This window comes from Pan paniscus, chromosome 19, assembly GCF_029289425.2.
Source record: "Pan paniscus chromosome 19, NHGRI_mPanPan1-v2.0_pri, whole genome shotgun sequence".
Lineage (NCBI taxonomy): Eukaryota > Metazoa > Chordata > Mammalia > Primates > Hominidae > Pan > Pan paniscus.
The window spans coordinates 71,195,603-71,211,912 of NC_073268.2; the positions used below are offsets into that span (position 1 = coordinate 71,195,603).

Sequence of the window (16,310 nt, forward strand, 5' to 3'; positions counted from 1 at the left end):
TTACATGTGGCAGCTCGAAAATTGGTGTTTTAATAAAATTTCACAAGGAAAGGATGTTTACTAATTATGAATTTATTAAGTAATTAGCCTACCCAGTACAATTTTTAAGGAAAGCAGAGAGGTTAGAATTTGATTAAGGAAATTACCTGTCAAGACAATGTCATATATATATATACACACATACAAACATATATATGTTCAGACATATGTATATATACATGTGGCATTGTCATGAATTCTTTTATATTTTATTGGTTTAAGTAGAGAAATTTATAACACTGAACTAGTTATTTCTTAATTCCTTGTCTGTAAAATGGATTTACATTTGCCTCTTTCTGTGAATACTCTGAGAATGATTTAATATACAGATATTTTAATGTTATTTCAGCATAGTTATTTGTAGTGATATATTTCTTCAAAGAATGAATAGTATATGTCTCATTTGATCCTAATATTAAACTTATAAATATGCATTATAAACTTAGCAAATAGGGATACAATTTATTGCTTGGCTTGAAATCCAAATATCGTACCTCTGCATTATCTGTATATTTATACCTATGGAAGATGCTTTGGGATATGGATGCCATTTCGCTGATATTTACTTTTACCTCTTGCCATTTCTGTAACGTTTCAAGAAAACTGTAGAGAGCAATGGCATACCCAATGTCTCATTATAGTTAATGAAATATTCTTTGTATTAGGCTGAAAGGTGTGTGACTAATATTGTAACAAAGTAATTTTTAAAATTCATCATTCAGACATCAGAAAAACTTCAGCACATTTATTTGTCTAATTAACAAACTTTTATTTTTGCTTCAGGTTAAAAGATGACCTTAGTCATTTAATAAATTATTGGAACCAACTTTTTATTTTACTTTTTTCCCCATACATATTCTGCTTACATATGAGACCTACTTTTTGATAAAACATGTTACTTCCAACTTAAATTTAAGAGCTTACCTAACATGACATGTGGTATTCTTCTAGTGTGAATTTTACTTTCAACAAAACTGTCATTTATTACTAAGCTTAGCTCTAGATCAACGTACACTGAGTTAATTGCATTGTGTAATTTTATTACTTAATGTAAGAATTACCATATTGAGCACCTTCTGTGATAGACACTTTATTTGCATTATTTTTTTAAATTTTTAAAAATTTCTTTATATTAAAATATTAATCATGTACAAGAATGTATGTATTATACACATACAGTTTAAAGAATAATATAACACATATTTACCCATCACCCAACTTAAGAATCAGAACCTTTGACATTGCTAATGTATTTCTTCTTGATCATATGTACCTCTCCCCAAAAGAGGGGAAATTTTGAGTTCATCATTTCTGTATTTTTCAAAAATTTTCAGTTAATTTAAGTATTGTGGGATCAAAGAGTTTCTTTTCTTTTTCTTTTTTTTGGCAGTTGCAAGATTTAATAGAGCTCCCATAACAAAGGGAGGGGACCCAAAGAGGGTAGCCATTGGTGGCTCGAATGCATGAGTTTATATCCCGATCATTGTCCTTCCCGCTGTACTCTCAGGCAATAAATTATTGGCTATTTCTTTACCTCCTGTTTTTGCCTAATTAGCATTTTAGTGAGCCCTCTTTACTACCTGATTCGTCGGGTGTGAGCTAAGTTGCAAGCCCTGTGTTTAAAAGTGAATGTGGTCACCTTCCCAGCTAGGCTTAGGGATTCTTAGTTGGCCTAGGAAATCCAGATAGTCCTGTCTCTCAGTCCCCCCTCTCAACAGGAAAACCCAAGTGCCATTGGGGAGGTTGGCCGACGACCGCTCTAACTGCTTCCTGCTGAACTGGAGTGTAGTAGGGTTTGTGCAGTTGAGATTTCCTCAGGAGGGGTGCCTTCGATGTCATTAACATCAGAGCATGGGCTAGCAGGCTGGTCCAGGGGTCCATGGTAGATCTTAGTCATGGACTGCATCAGGTGCTCCATTTGAAGAACTATTTATGGTTTTACAGCTTCGATTCTGGAAGAGACAAGCTTAACAAGGAGGTTAAAGATACAGGGATTGAAATGTATAGCCTGCAGTGCAGGGGATTATTTCTTTGGCACACTTCACAGTGCACCATTGGTTAGCTTTCCATTGGTTAGCTGCAGGCAAAAGTATTTTTCCTTCTTCGGTGGCTAGCCATCCTGAGGGGAGGAAACTGTGTCCTCATGAGGTTCCCCATTCTATTTCTTCTTCTGAGTACTGGGGCTTTGTTTCCTGGAGGGCATTACCCCATAGTAGGGTTCCTTCTATAAGCATTTCTAATGGAGGGTCCTGCCTTGCAGCTCTTTTTGCTTCAATATCTGCTTGGAAGTTCCCTTCTATTTCCCTTTTCTTTCCTTTCTGATGACCCCAGCAGTGTAAGACTGCCACCTCTTTAGGTTTCTGTACTGCCAGTAATAATCTCCTAATGGCTTCCTGATGTGTGATAGGTGTTCCCTCGGAAGTTAGGAATTCCCTTTCTCTCCATATTGCCTCATGGGCATGGAGGACTAGGTGAGCATACTCAGAGTCTGTATATATATTTACCCTTTTCCTTCTCCTAATTCTAGTGCCCCAGTGAGGGCTATTAGTTCTGCCAGCTAAGCACTAGTTCCTGGAGTGAGGGGATTACTTTCAAATATTCCATTATCACTGACCACTGCATACCCCGCTTTTTGAGGTCCTTTTTCTACAAAGGAACTTCTATCAGTATACAAGTTGAGGTCAGGATCAGTCAAGGGAACCTCTAGAAGGTCCCCTCGAGTGGTGTAGGTTTGAGAAATTATTTGTTGACAGTTATGTTCTATCTTCATTGTCTGGAAGAAATGTGACTGGGTTAAGAGTTGCACAAGTGCACAGTTGCAGCACTGGCCTTTCAAGTAATAGAGCCTGATATTTAAGTAAACGGTTGTCTGACAGCCACAAGTCTCCTTTAGCAGTGAGTATGCTGTTCACCTCATGAGATGTCCACACAGTAAGATCTCTCCCTGTATTATTTTAACTGCTTCAGATACTAAGACTGCTACTGCCACCACTACCCATAAACAATGAGGCCAACCCTTTGCCACTACATCAGTTTCCTTACTCAGGTATGCCATGGGTTGCAAGCTTGTCCCTTGGACCTGTGTAAGGACTCCCAGAGCTATTTCTGTTTTTTCTGTGATGTATAAAGAAAAGTCTTGCCCCGTTGGCAAGCTTAACACTGGGACTTGGGTTAAGGCCTTCTTTAGGGCCTGGAAAGCCACTTTTGCTTCAGGTATCCATCTTACTAAATGGGTATTGGCTTTCTGAGTTTCCTTAATTACTGTATATAATGGCCTGGCTATTTTGCCGTACCTGGGAATCCATATTCGGCAGAAGCCTGTTATGCCAAGGAACTCTCTTAGTTGCTTTAGGGTTTTGAGATGAGGATAAGCCAGTATAGGCTGGATACATTCCTCACCGAGGGCCTTGGTGCCTTTGGATAATTTTAGCCCTAAGTATTTAACCTGCTGTGAGCAGAGCTGAGCCTTCTGTTTGGAAACCTTGTAGCCACAGGTGGCGAGGAAATTTAAGAGTGCTTGGGTGGCTTGATGGCACAAGGTTTCTGAACAGGCAGCTAAAAGTAAATCATCCACGTACTGAAGGACAAGAGTGTCCAGGTATGATAACTGGCTCAAGTCTTGGGCTAATGCCTGGCCAAATAGATGGGGGCTATCCCTGAACCCTTGGGGTAAAACAGTCCAGGTGAGTTGAGACATTGGGTTCAAAGGATCTTCAAAGGCAAACAAGAATTGAGAGTCAGGATGTACAGGGATGCAGAAAAAGGCATCCTTAAGGTCCAGGACTGTAAACCACTCTGCTTCCTCTGGTATTTGGGAAAGCAGAGTATAAGGGTTAGGTACAGCTGGGTATAGAGGGACAATGGCTTCATTGATAATCCTGAGATCTTGCACTAACCTCCACTGTCCATTGGGTTTCTGTGCTCCTAAAATTGGAGTATTGCAGGGCTGTTGCATGGTTTTACTAGACCTTGGGCTTTTAGGTCCTTAACAATTTTTTTGAGTCCTTGTTGGGCCTTGGTTCTAAGTGGGTACTGCCTTTGGGGGAAGGGAGGCAGAATCCTTTAGTTTAATTTGAACAGGACGGGCATTCTTTCCTTGTCCATATTGTCCTCCTGTTGCCCAGACTTCAGGATTAATTGCTTCCTCAAGCAGGGGACAACAAACGGGTGTTCCTTCTCCTATGTTCAGGTGTGTAATGGCCCCTGCTTTTGCTAGAATGTCTCTCCCTAACAAGGGAGTGGGGCTTTCAGGCATAATTAGAAAAGCATGTGAAAAGAGTAAAATTCCCTAGTTACAACTTAGTGGCTGGGAGAAGTATCCAGTGACTGGCTGTCCTAGGACCCCTCGGATAGTGACAGATCTGGAGGACAGTTGTCCGGGACAGGAGAGTAAGACTGAGAAGGCCACACCAGTGTCCAGGAAACAGTTAACCTCCTGGCCCTTCATGGTCAAGCATACCCGGGGCTCTGTGAAGGTGATGGCATGGGCTGGCACTTCCCTGGGCACCTTCAGTCCTACTGCTGGATCCATCTGGTTAGTGGCTTCTGACTCAGAGGACCTTCGTCCCCTGGGGCAATTGGCCTTCCAGTGATTCCCTTGACATAAGGGGTATGGACAAGGGGGCAGCTTATTTCTACTTGGACAATCTTTTTTAAAGTGTCCTCGTAGGCCACACTGGAAGCAAGCCCTATTAGGCATTCAATTTGCCCAGCTTTTCCCTTTTCCAGAGTCTCCAAAGTCCGCTTGCCTGAGGGCCATGACTAAAGTGGTGGCCTTTTTTTTTTTGTCCCGTTTGTCCCGTTCTGCCTGCGCCTCCTGATTTCTATTATAAAAAAACCAAAGTTGCCAAGTTCAATAGGGTTTCTAAGTTTTGCTCTGGGTGTAAGGCAGACTTTGAAGTTTTTTCTAATGTCTGCAGCTGACTGAGTGATAAACTTATCCTTTAGGATTAGTTGGCCTTCAATAGAGTCAGGTGACAGAGAGGTATGCTTTCTCAATGCCTCCCTTAGTCTCTCCAGAAAGGCGGTAGGATTTTCTTCCTTTCCCTGTGTTATAGTGGACATCAGTGAATAATTCATAGGCTTCTTCCTAGTTTTCCTTAGTCCTTCTAGCACGCAAGTTAGCAAATGTCTGTGGCACCAATCTCCATGTTCTGATTCTGTGTCCCAATGAGGGTCTACACTGGGAACTGCCTGCTGGCCTGTGGGGAATTGTTCTCCTTCCTCTGTTGTCATCCTATCATTGACCTAACCGAAATACCAGAGATTGCCAAACTCTCGGGCTGCACTTATGGCAGCACTTCTCTCATTTGGGGTTAGTGTCTGATTTAGCAGTAACATTATATCTCTCCATATCAGATCAAAGGATTGTCCTAACCCTTGTAAAGCATCAGTATAGCCATCAGGGTTATATGAGAATTTACCTAGGTCTATTAAGTCTGAGAGAGAAAAAGGTACATGCACTCTGGCTGGACCAAATTCTCTTCCTCCCACTGCTTGGAGTGGGCATAATCGGGGAATATTGGCACTCTTTGGTTCGTTGTTTACCCCTTTCTCTATCTCCTTTTGTACCATTTGGGTGGAAAGGGAGTCCTTATTAGTTGGGGAAGGAGTCGGGGGGACGCTGGGGTAGGGAGGTAGACTCTGAGGGCTTCCTGTAGGGCATAAATCACACTTTTTACATAATTGCGAGTTGTCTCTTAATGAAAAGAAAGTTTGTACATATGGCACTTCACTCAATTTGCCTTCTTTTCTACAAAAGAGGTCTAGCTGTAAGATGGTGTTATAATTTATACTTCCCTCAGGAGGCCAGGTTTCTCCCCCTTGAAGAGGATATCATGGCCAGGCAGTACTGCAGAAGAATATAAGTCATAGCGTCTGAGGGTCAAATTGGTCCCAGTTCTCCAGAATACATCTTAAGGGCATTTTTGCCTTGGAGAGAACGTTTCTCTTCTGGAAAAAGAACATAGGGATGCCAGCACCCCTACTCATTTTCCAATGAGCATTAGTCCTAGAGCGTCCTTTATGGTCCTAATGCTTATTCCTTTCCAGGGTGCGTCACCACCCATGGACCTCTGTTTATCGGTTTAGTTATGCTCACCGATGTAGCAGTCCTGCACCTGTTTTCTCACCTTTCTTGACCACAAAGAAAGGGGTCCAGGGTGCTGGATTCTAGTCCTTTACCAGTGTGCCCAACGTTGCCTTTGTGCTCAGGGGTGAGTCCTAGAGCTGGGCTAGGTTCCTGAGTATTTCATAATAACCCAGCTGCCCCATCAAGATGCATTCCCATAAATAGTTCTTAGGCAAATTCATTTCAGAGAGGGTGTAGGTAACCTTTGAAGTCAGGATTGTGATAGTCTTTTTGATTCTGTAAGTACTTTAAGGCTTGGCTGAGTGCAAACAGCTCTCACGTTTGAGGAGACCAATTATTAGGCAATTTTTCTCACTCTGCTTCCACAAGATCCTCCCTATCAATTACTGAATACCCATTGTGGTTTTTTCCTCAATCACCTGGAAGGAACCTTCTATTGTCCTGAAGGGAGTTCCTCCTAGGTCTGGTTGGTCCTTTGTATGGTAATTAAGATTTAAATCCCCTGTAAGGAAATCTGCTGGGTTAAGGGAACTATCAGTGGTGTTAAATTACCTTTTTCTAACAGAATAGCCCCATACTTTAAGACTTTTGAGTTAGTAAGCTACCTTTTTGCATTTTTGACTTAGAATAATTCTGAACTGGTGAGGTGTGCTCACAATGAGGTTTCCTCTAAAAGTTACTTTCCTACTTCTGTTAGCAAAGCAGTTGCCACTACAGGCTGAATGCCTCTGGGCCGTCCGCGGGTTACTGGGTTAAGGATTTTTGATAGGAAGGCTAAGGGTTGTCAGTGGTCTCAGTATTTTTAGGCTACACCCTTGTTTGCACTGACAACAAGGTAGTATTGGAGTGTTATAGGGTCACGGAGAAGACCTTCAATTATCAATTATAGATTTTAAATTTACCCTGGCTTTTAAAGGAATAGGGCACACTGGTTTTTTACTATTTCTATCTTTCTCTTTCTCTCTTCGACTCTCTTTTTCTCCTCTGTCTCTTTCACCTCTCTGCCTGTCTCTCTCCTCTCTGCCTCTGTCTCTCTCTCTCCTCTCTGCCTCTGTCTCTCTCCTCTCTGTCTCTCTGTCTGTCTCTCTGTCTCTTTTCTCTTACCCATTTACAAACTTGGGGCCCTGGCAAGGGTGATGGGGAACGGATCCTACATAACTGCCCATGTCGAGAGCTGTATGCCTAAATTGGGAGGGACAAGACACCAGGGACAAGACTCCCTGGGTTTATAGCCTAGATGCCTAAGGACGCAGCAGCATAGAGCTTCCTTAGATCCCTTTGGAGATACAACTTGCTAGAGGAAATGAAAGTCTGAATCATTAGTACCTAGGAGGCAGGGATCAGAGGAAGTAGATTCAGAGGTAAGGAGAATTTGGGGGCTACACTTTCAAGAAAGTCGTGGTCAGGACCCAGGAGGTATGGGTTAGAAGGAAAGGTAGGGGTGCACGCATGGGCGACTGTTGAATAGAGACTTCTGGCTGTGCCATGATCTCAACTGGCTAAAGCCGGGAGTTCGGGACGACAACTTTCTTATTCTAGTCGGCCCTTGGCTTCCCCAAGAAAATTGAAAGCGGAAGCTGATTCTAGGCAGACAAATGCTCCCAACCCAGAAGGGTTGGGAGTTGTTAGAAAGCCCTTTCCCAGACAGCCTCACACCTGAGTCTTAAGTCTGGCAGCCATGCTAATCATTTTTAACTGGCCGACAGGTGCCCAGTATTTTCCTCCAATTCTAAGGAAAGATAGGACAGAATAGCAAGCAAAAGTGGTCCAATATTACTCACCGCTTTGGAGGTCCCTTCGTGGTCGCCAAAATGTTACTGGGGGTCCTTGCTCCCAGGGCTCCCAGGATGGTGGTGGGCCGCTTCCAAGATAGTGGCAAGCCTCGTGTTCTCTGACCTTGGGTTCTTGGCCTCATGGATTCCAAGGAATGGAATCTTGAGCCATGTGGTGAGTGTTAGAGCTCTATTAGAAGCCGTGGGTCACGGAAGAGAACCCGCAGAACCCAGTGACTAGTATTGAGCCCGATTAGGACGCACCTGGGCACTTAGCCATGCAGGAACAATGGCAAGCCTTTAGCCCAATCAGGAGCGGCAATGGGCACCTCGCTGGATCAGGAGCACAGCGGACACTCTGCCGGATTGAGAGGGATGGAAGTCAGAAGCGGGTCTGCGATGGCGGCAAACAGCAGTGGTGGACAGCGAGCGAAAACTCAGCTCCAGCCATAACAAACACAGACCAGAAGAGTACAGTTGCAAGATTTAATAGAGTGAAAACAGAGCTCCCATAGAAAGGGAGGGGACCCAAAGAGGGTAGTCCGAGTTTGTTTATTTTCAGTTTACGTGAGGTGTGTTTCATGCATCCATGTGAAGAGACCACCAAAGAGGCTTTGTGTAAGCAACAAGGCTGTTTATTTCACCTGGGTGCAAACAGGCTGAGTCCAAAAAAGGAGTCAGCAAAGGGTGGTGGGATTATCATTGGTTCTTACAGGTTTTGGGATAGGCAGTGGAGTTAAGAGCAATGTTTTAGGGGCAGGGGGTGGATCTCACAAAATACATTCTCAAGGATGGGGAGAATTACAAAGAAACTTCTTAAGGGTGGGGGAGATTATAAAGAACATTGATCAGTTAGGGTGGTGCAGAAACAAATCACAATGGTGGAACGTCATCAGTTAAGCTATTTTCACTTCTGTGGATCTTCAGTTGCTTCAGGCCATCTGGATGTATACGTGCAGGTCACTGGGGATATGATGGCTTAGCTTAGGCTCAGAGGCCTGACAAGGTGTTGCTAAAATTTTTGCTTCTGTGTTTTCAGCTCCTACAAAAATACTTGGCTCATAGTATATGCTGAAAAAAATAATTGTTGGATTAGTTAATTGTTTTCTGAAGTAATTTTCTCAATTGTCATTCCTACTAGTCTTATGTAAGAGTTCTCCTTGCTTCATATACTTTACATTTATTCTACATTATAATATAGTTTGAAGTATTTCTACCATCTTATTTTTTATTTTTGTTCTCCTTTTTTTTATCACTTCTTTTATTCCACCTTTTTATTGTATTCTTTTGGTTTGATTATGTTTGATTATTTAATTAATTGCTTTTGCATTTTACTTTTTACCTCCAACTTGTTTGAAAATTATGTCTTCTCTTGCTATTCTTTTAGTGATTTCCTTAAGATTTTAACATGCATATTTAACTTAAAAGTCTAAGGTTAATCAGAATTCCTTTGTACATACAAAGCTCTACAATACATTAATTCTGATCCCCCACTTCTCAATTTGTATACCTGTAATTGTCCAATATTTTAGTTTTGACGTATCTTTGTTTAGTCTTACAAATTATGAATTATTAATATATTTGTTTAGCTTTATAAATTATGAATTATTATTATAATCTTGTAGCCAATGATAATTTAGATTTGCCCATGTTTACCATATTCTTTATTCATTGTTCTGTTTTGCATTTCTGACGTTTTGGGTGGTCATTTTCCCTCTTCTCTAAGAAACCCCTTTAAATGTTCTTTTGGTATAGGTTGATAGAAAACTCTCATTTTTTTTATTTTTCTGAAAATATTTTGCCCTCATTTTTGAAAGAGAATTTTATTGGGCATATAATTCTGGGGTCACAGTTATTGTCTCTAAGATTTTTGAAGCTCTTATTCTCATTTTTTCTGGTTTCTGTTGTTGCTGTTTTGAGAACTCAGCTGTCGCTCTGTCTTTATTTTGTAATGATCTGTCTTTTCACTATGACTGCTTTTGAAAATATTACCTGTTATTGGTGTTCTGTATTTTCACCTTGGTGTATCCAGGTGTTGATTTCTCTTATGTTAGCCTATTTAGGATTTTTCAGGCTTCGTAAATCTGAAGATTTATATCTTTTTTAGGTTCTACAAAATTCTCAGCTAGCATCACTTTGAATATTGCCTCTCTTTAATTCTCTTTATTATCTGTTACCCGTTCAATTACATATTTATTAGACAGACTCGCTCATCTTCTATGTCTTTCAGGCCTTTCCTTCATATTTTGCATCTTATCTATCTGTGCTGCATTTTCAACTCTTTCTTCTACACATTATTTCTCTGCTTCACTCTCTTCAACCATCTGCTATTTCACATATTCATTGAGTTTCTAATTTGTTATTGTCTACCTAGTATTGTTATATTTTTCCTAACTTTTATTCTTGATTCACCTTTTTAACTTAAATATGTTAAACATATTCTATGTCTAACTATACAGTAGCTGCAGTCGTTGGCTGTCAAATCTGTTTGTTTGTTTGTTTGTTTGTATGTTTACTTTTGCTTATGATGTCATATTCCCTCATATGTTGTGAATTTTTTTTAATTATACTTTCGGCCGGGCGTGATGGCTCATGCCTGTAATCTCAGCACTTTGGGAGGCCAAGGCAGGCGGATCACTTGAGGAAAGGAGTTCGAGACTAGGCTGGCCAACATGGTGAAGCACTGTCTCTACTAAAAATACAAAAATTAGCCAGGCGTGGTGGCACGCACCTGTAATCCCAGCTACTTGGGAGGCTGAGGCAGGAGAATCTTTTGAACCCAGGAGGCAGAGTTGCAGTGAGCTGAGATCATGCCATTGCACTCCAGCTTGGGCAACAAGAGTGAAACTCCATCTCAGAAAATAAAAATTAAATTTAAAAATAAAATTATACTTTCATGAAAAATGGAATTTTATCTTTGTGAATTTTGAAGCTAATATATGAAACCTCTGGAAAAGATTTACATATGTATGTTTCTTAGACATCAGGAACTACTGGAACTAAATTCCCAAGTTGTGATTTTTCAGGCTATAAAACTATTGTACTTACCGCTATAGTTATACACTCTCAGGAAAAATATTTTTTCTTCCACCCAGACCTAAGGAAAACATATTCTGTAATGTCTGTAGGACTTTCTTCTTAGTTTACCATTTTACTGAAAGTGTTCACTATGAGGTTCCAGCATTGTTTGGGTGATTTAATCCTCCTCCCTGCATTAGGCCCTAGGTGCTTTCCTCCTGCTTGCAGGTTTTAAGCCATCAAGAATTAGCAGATTCTTGGGGTGGGCATGGTGGCTCATGCCTGTAAATTCAGCACTTTGGGAGGCCAAGGCAAGCGGATCACTTGAAGCCAGGAGTTTGAGACCAGCCTGGGCAGCAAAATGAGATCCCATATCTCAAAAATCTTTTTAAAAATTAGCCATTTGTGGTGGTGCACACCTGTAGTCCCAGCTTCTTGGGAGGCTGAGGGAGGAGGATCCCTTGAGCCCAGGAGTTCCAGGCTGCAGTGAGCCATGATCATGCCACTGTACTCCAGCAAGAGTGAGATCCTATCTCTAAAAATAATCATAATCATAATTTTTTTATAAAAGGAATTAGCACCCATTGTCTTTATGCTCACTTACCTCTGCGTATTGTTGTTTTTTCATAAATTTTGGTATCACTCTCTCTCCTAAGCCGACCCAAGCATTTAAGGTGTTTGTGGATGTTATTGTTTATTATTATCTAGTAGTTTTTAAAAACTTTACTGGCAGGATTCCTCCAGGATCTTTTCTGTACTATCAGAAATAGTTACATTTTAACTTTCACATAAATTATAAAATATTACTATGTTATTTTTTAGAAAAAAACGAGGATTTCTTAAAAATTTATCAAACAAAAATGACTCAAGAATAGTTTCACAATATGTATCAAAATTTGAATTTTGCCTATGATTTTCAGGCAATAATTCCTCATTTAAGAAATTTTCCTAAGTACATAATTGGACAGGGGCACAAAGATGTATGTGGAAGACCGTTCACAGTGGCATTGTTTATATTAGTGAAAAATTCATGGCAATCAATAGGAGCTTGATTTAATAACACATGATATATTTAAGAGCTGTGTTCATTGACATGGAATGCCTTTTTTTTTTTCAGTTCTGTCCCTTCTGTAGGAGTGCATTTTAAAAATAGTTTTGTTCATCAATACAATTCTGAAAGCTTTATATACCAAAATATTAATAGTGGTTGTTGCTTGCTAGTGAACTTTTAGATGTTATTCACTTCTTTCTAGATTGTTTGAATTTCTCTAATCATGAAAACATAAAATATGCAGTATCAAGGCATATATACTTTCTGTTATTTTTTTTTTTATTCTACCCTACTCCTTTCCTTCATTCTCATGGCAATGAAGGAGGTTGTCAGAAGAGGTTGTAAGTGAATCCAATTCAGCCATCTTAGATTACCAAAGATTACAAAGTTATTTATTTTTACTCAACAAATATTTATTGTTTACTTCCTCTGGTTGAGGCATTTTAGTGTTTTGGCACTGTAAAATTGGTGGTATACAAGACAAAAAGTTGTTTCCTGGTATTTATAATTCATTGTGGTGGGGGAGGTGGAAAATTCAAAAAGCAAGTGAATAACAAGAGTACATGTCAGACAATAAGACATGGTAGATTATTTCAGATTGATAGTCACGGAAGAGCTGTCTGAGAAGATGAAATTTAAACTGAGACATGAAGCGTGAGAATTATGGTGCTAGGGAAAAACTTCTGAGATATAAGGGAACAATTAATGCAAAAGTACTAAGACAGGATGGAGCCTGGACTATTTTAAGAAAAAAAGAAATGTGTTCCTGGCATCATGTGATCAAGGGAAGGAGTGGTACTAATGACGTAAGTCAGGGAGATAATCAGATCATTTCTTTATAGGCCAAGGTGAGGTCTCTGGATTTTATTCTGAGTTCAGTAAAAAGCCATTGAGCCGTTTTTAATAGGAAAGTGACCAATGTGTGTGTATATATGTTGGTGAGTGTACATTTTTTGACTCTTCATTGTGGAAAATTTCAAATGTATATCTGGAAAATGATTTTTGCCTAGTAACAACTAAATGGCATAACTTACAGCCATAAATGTTTAACTTGGAGTTTATGAACCCCAGAAATTCTAGATTAAAATTTGCATATATGGCTATATTCTGGGAGCGGGTCCGTAGTTCTTAATGGACTTTCAAAAGTATCTATGTAATCCTTGAACAGTTAGGAACAGAACTTCTAATTCTGGCAACAATGTATAATCCAGGAAATCCAGAAGCCACTCCTGCCATGAATATAGGGTTGAGTCTCCCTTATCCAAAATGGTGGGAACCAGAAGTGTTTGAAACTTTTGATATTTTCAGATTTTGGGATATTTGCATGTATATGTAATGAGATATCATGGGAATGGGACCTAAGTCTAAACAGGAAAATTTACGCCTGAGAAACATAGCCTGAAAGTAATTTTATATAATGTTTTAAAATAGTTTTATCTATAAAACAAAGTTCATATACACTGCACCATCAGAAAGCAAAGGTGTGGACTCAGCCACCCGTGTGGACAATTTGTGGTGTTGTTTTGGCACTCAAAAAGTTTTGGATTTGGGAGCATTTTCGATTTCGGATTTTTGGATAAGAGATGCTAAACCTGTATGTAGAAACAATGAATAAAATAAAGAAGTTTTTAAAATTTATAGTCAAGCTAGGAAGGAAGAAAAAAAAGAAGAATGGGTGAGAGGAGAGGAGGGATGGAAATCTCACAACAGAAGTGTGTGAGCACTTGTGTGAGTACTGACATCATATGGCTCAAGGAATGACTCAGACTTAGATATTGGGGCTCAGTTTTAACATGGCCTCAAGCCATTTTCAGTTGGAATTCTAGAACTGGTATCTTTATTTAGAGAAACACAAGATTCTGCAAGGGCTGGTTGCCGTTTTCCAAAAAAAAAAAAAAAGAAAAAAAGAAAACACTAGAGAAATGCTCCAACCCAAGGAAAATACAGATAACCCCAAAGAAAGATGATTGGTATAAATGAATGGACTATTTACAAAAGTAAAAAAACTGATGGCAGTTAAATATATGAAAAGATGCCCTCTGCGAAAATGAAAATAAAGCAGCAGTGAGGTACAATTGCCTATTCATTAAGTGGACAAACATGGAGTAATTCTTCACAAAGATATAGAGAAATAGCTGGGAACTCTCATGTGATACTCACGGGATTGTAACTTTAGAGAACAATTTGGCAAAACTGAACCTGCTCACATCGTTTAACCTCACAATTCTACTTCTGGACATATACACTAGAGAAATTCTAGTGCCACCACATAAGGAGATATGTACAATGCAGTAGTAGTCAGAGCTTTTCAGCTATATCAGGTTCTCTTCCTTGTCAGCCGGTGATAGAATTGTACTTTCCCATGTTCTTTAATAAAGAGCCAGCGTGCAATTCATCATATTTCTTTCCTCTCTGCTATAGCAGGCAGCAAAACTTCTGATGGTGGAGGCTTTGATAGCTAGGGTTCCTAAGTGAAAAATACAGAGAAAGAGAAACCAGCTGACTCACATTGGATATGTAACATTAGCAAGGAGAAAATGAACCTTTGTCTTTTCTAGGTTACTAAGACTTTGGGGTTAGAGAAACAATGGTGTAACTAGACCATCCTGACCAATAGATACAAGAATATATCAGCATTATTTCAAAGAATAAATGATAGGAGACAGCCTAAATGTTCATCAATAAAAGAACTGATAAATCCATGGTAGCATGATTATTATCATCATTATATGAGGAATACTATATGGTAAGGAAAATGAAGGAACAAGAGCCTCCTGCATCAGCCCAAATTTCACAATGTCATGTTTTAGTAAGTTATAGATGGCCGGGTGCAGTGGCTCACACCTGTAATCCCAGCACTTTGGGAGGGGCCGAGGCAGGTGGATCACGAGGTCAGGAGATCGAAACCATCCTGGCTAACACAGTGAAACCCCATCTCTACTAAAAAAAAAATACAAAAAATTAGCCGGGCGTGGTGGCGGGTGCCTGTAGTCCCAGCTACTCAGGAGGCTGAGGCAGGAGAATGGCATGAACCCAGGAGGCGGAGCTTGCAGTGAGCCCAGATCTCACCACTGTACTCCAGCCTGGGTGACAGAGCGAGACTCCATCTCAAAAAAAAAAAAATTTAATTTAATTTAATTTTAAAAAAAGTAAGTTATAGATATTACTGTTGTCCTTATGAAATAAAACAAAATTATAGGAGAATACTATGAATAATTATATGCCATCAATTAGGTAACCTAGATTAAATGGAGAAATTCCTAGAAAGATGCAAACTACCAAGACTAACTCAAGAAGACATAGAAAAACTAAACAGACTATAACAAGTAAAAACATTGAATTAGTAATCAAAAAAACTTTGTACAAACAGTACCGGCCCATCTATTTATTTCAGGAATGCAAAATTGGTTTAATATAAGAAAATCAATATAATACCATGTTAATAAAATAAAGGACAAAACCACATGATAGTCTTTTTTTATTAAAAGCAGATACTTGATTTTTTAATTCTTTTACGTGATGGTCTCAATAGACACAAGAAAAATATCTGAGAAAACCTAACACCCTTGCATGATAAAAAATACCCAATAAACTAACAATAGAAAGGAATCTCCTAAACCTCAAAAAGGACATTTATGTAAGCCTACTGCTAACATCATGGTTAATGGGAGAAAATTGGATGGTTCCTTCCTAACATCAGGAATAAGACAAGGATGTCTGCTTTGCCACTTCTATTTTATGTTGCGTTGGAGGTTCTAGCCAGGATAATTAGACAAGAAAAAGAAATAAAAGGCATCCAGATTGCAGGAAGAATTAAAACTATCTCTATTCCCAGAAGATGTGATCTTGTATATAAGAAATCCTAAGGAATCCACCACAATATTATTAGACCTAAAAATGAGTTCAGCAAGTTTACAGTATGCAAGATCATATATAAGAAGCAATTGTATTTCTATACACTAACAATGCACAGTGGACAATCTTTTACAATAGCATCTAAAAGAATAAAATATTTAGGAATAAATTTTAAAAAAGAAGTGCAAGACTTATATACTTAGAACTACAAACCATCATTGAAAGAAATTGAAGAAGACCTAAATAAATGGAAAGACGTGTTGTGCTGATGAATCTATGAGCTTAATTATTAAGATGGCAATACTCCCCACGTCGGTATACAGATTTAATGCAATCTTTATCAAAATATCAGTTGGCTATTTTTCAGAAATGGATAAGGTGACCCTAAAAGAAGGATCCATTTGTATGGAAATGCAAAAGACCCAAAATAGCTGAAACAGTCATGAAAAAGAAAAAAGGTTTTTTTTTCCCCCCAAGATGGTAG

The 16,310-nt window shown here is 39.3% G+C and overlaps 1 protein-coding gene across 4 annotated transcripts in view; it reads left to right on the plus strand.

Annotated features, from left to right (window-relative positions):
* The window catches only part of STXBP4 (syntaxin binding protein 4), a 196,155-nt gene that overhangs the window by 41,711 nt on the left and 138,134 nt on the right, over nt 1–16,310 (plus strand). The gene's annotated exons all lie outside the window — the stretch shown is intronic.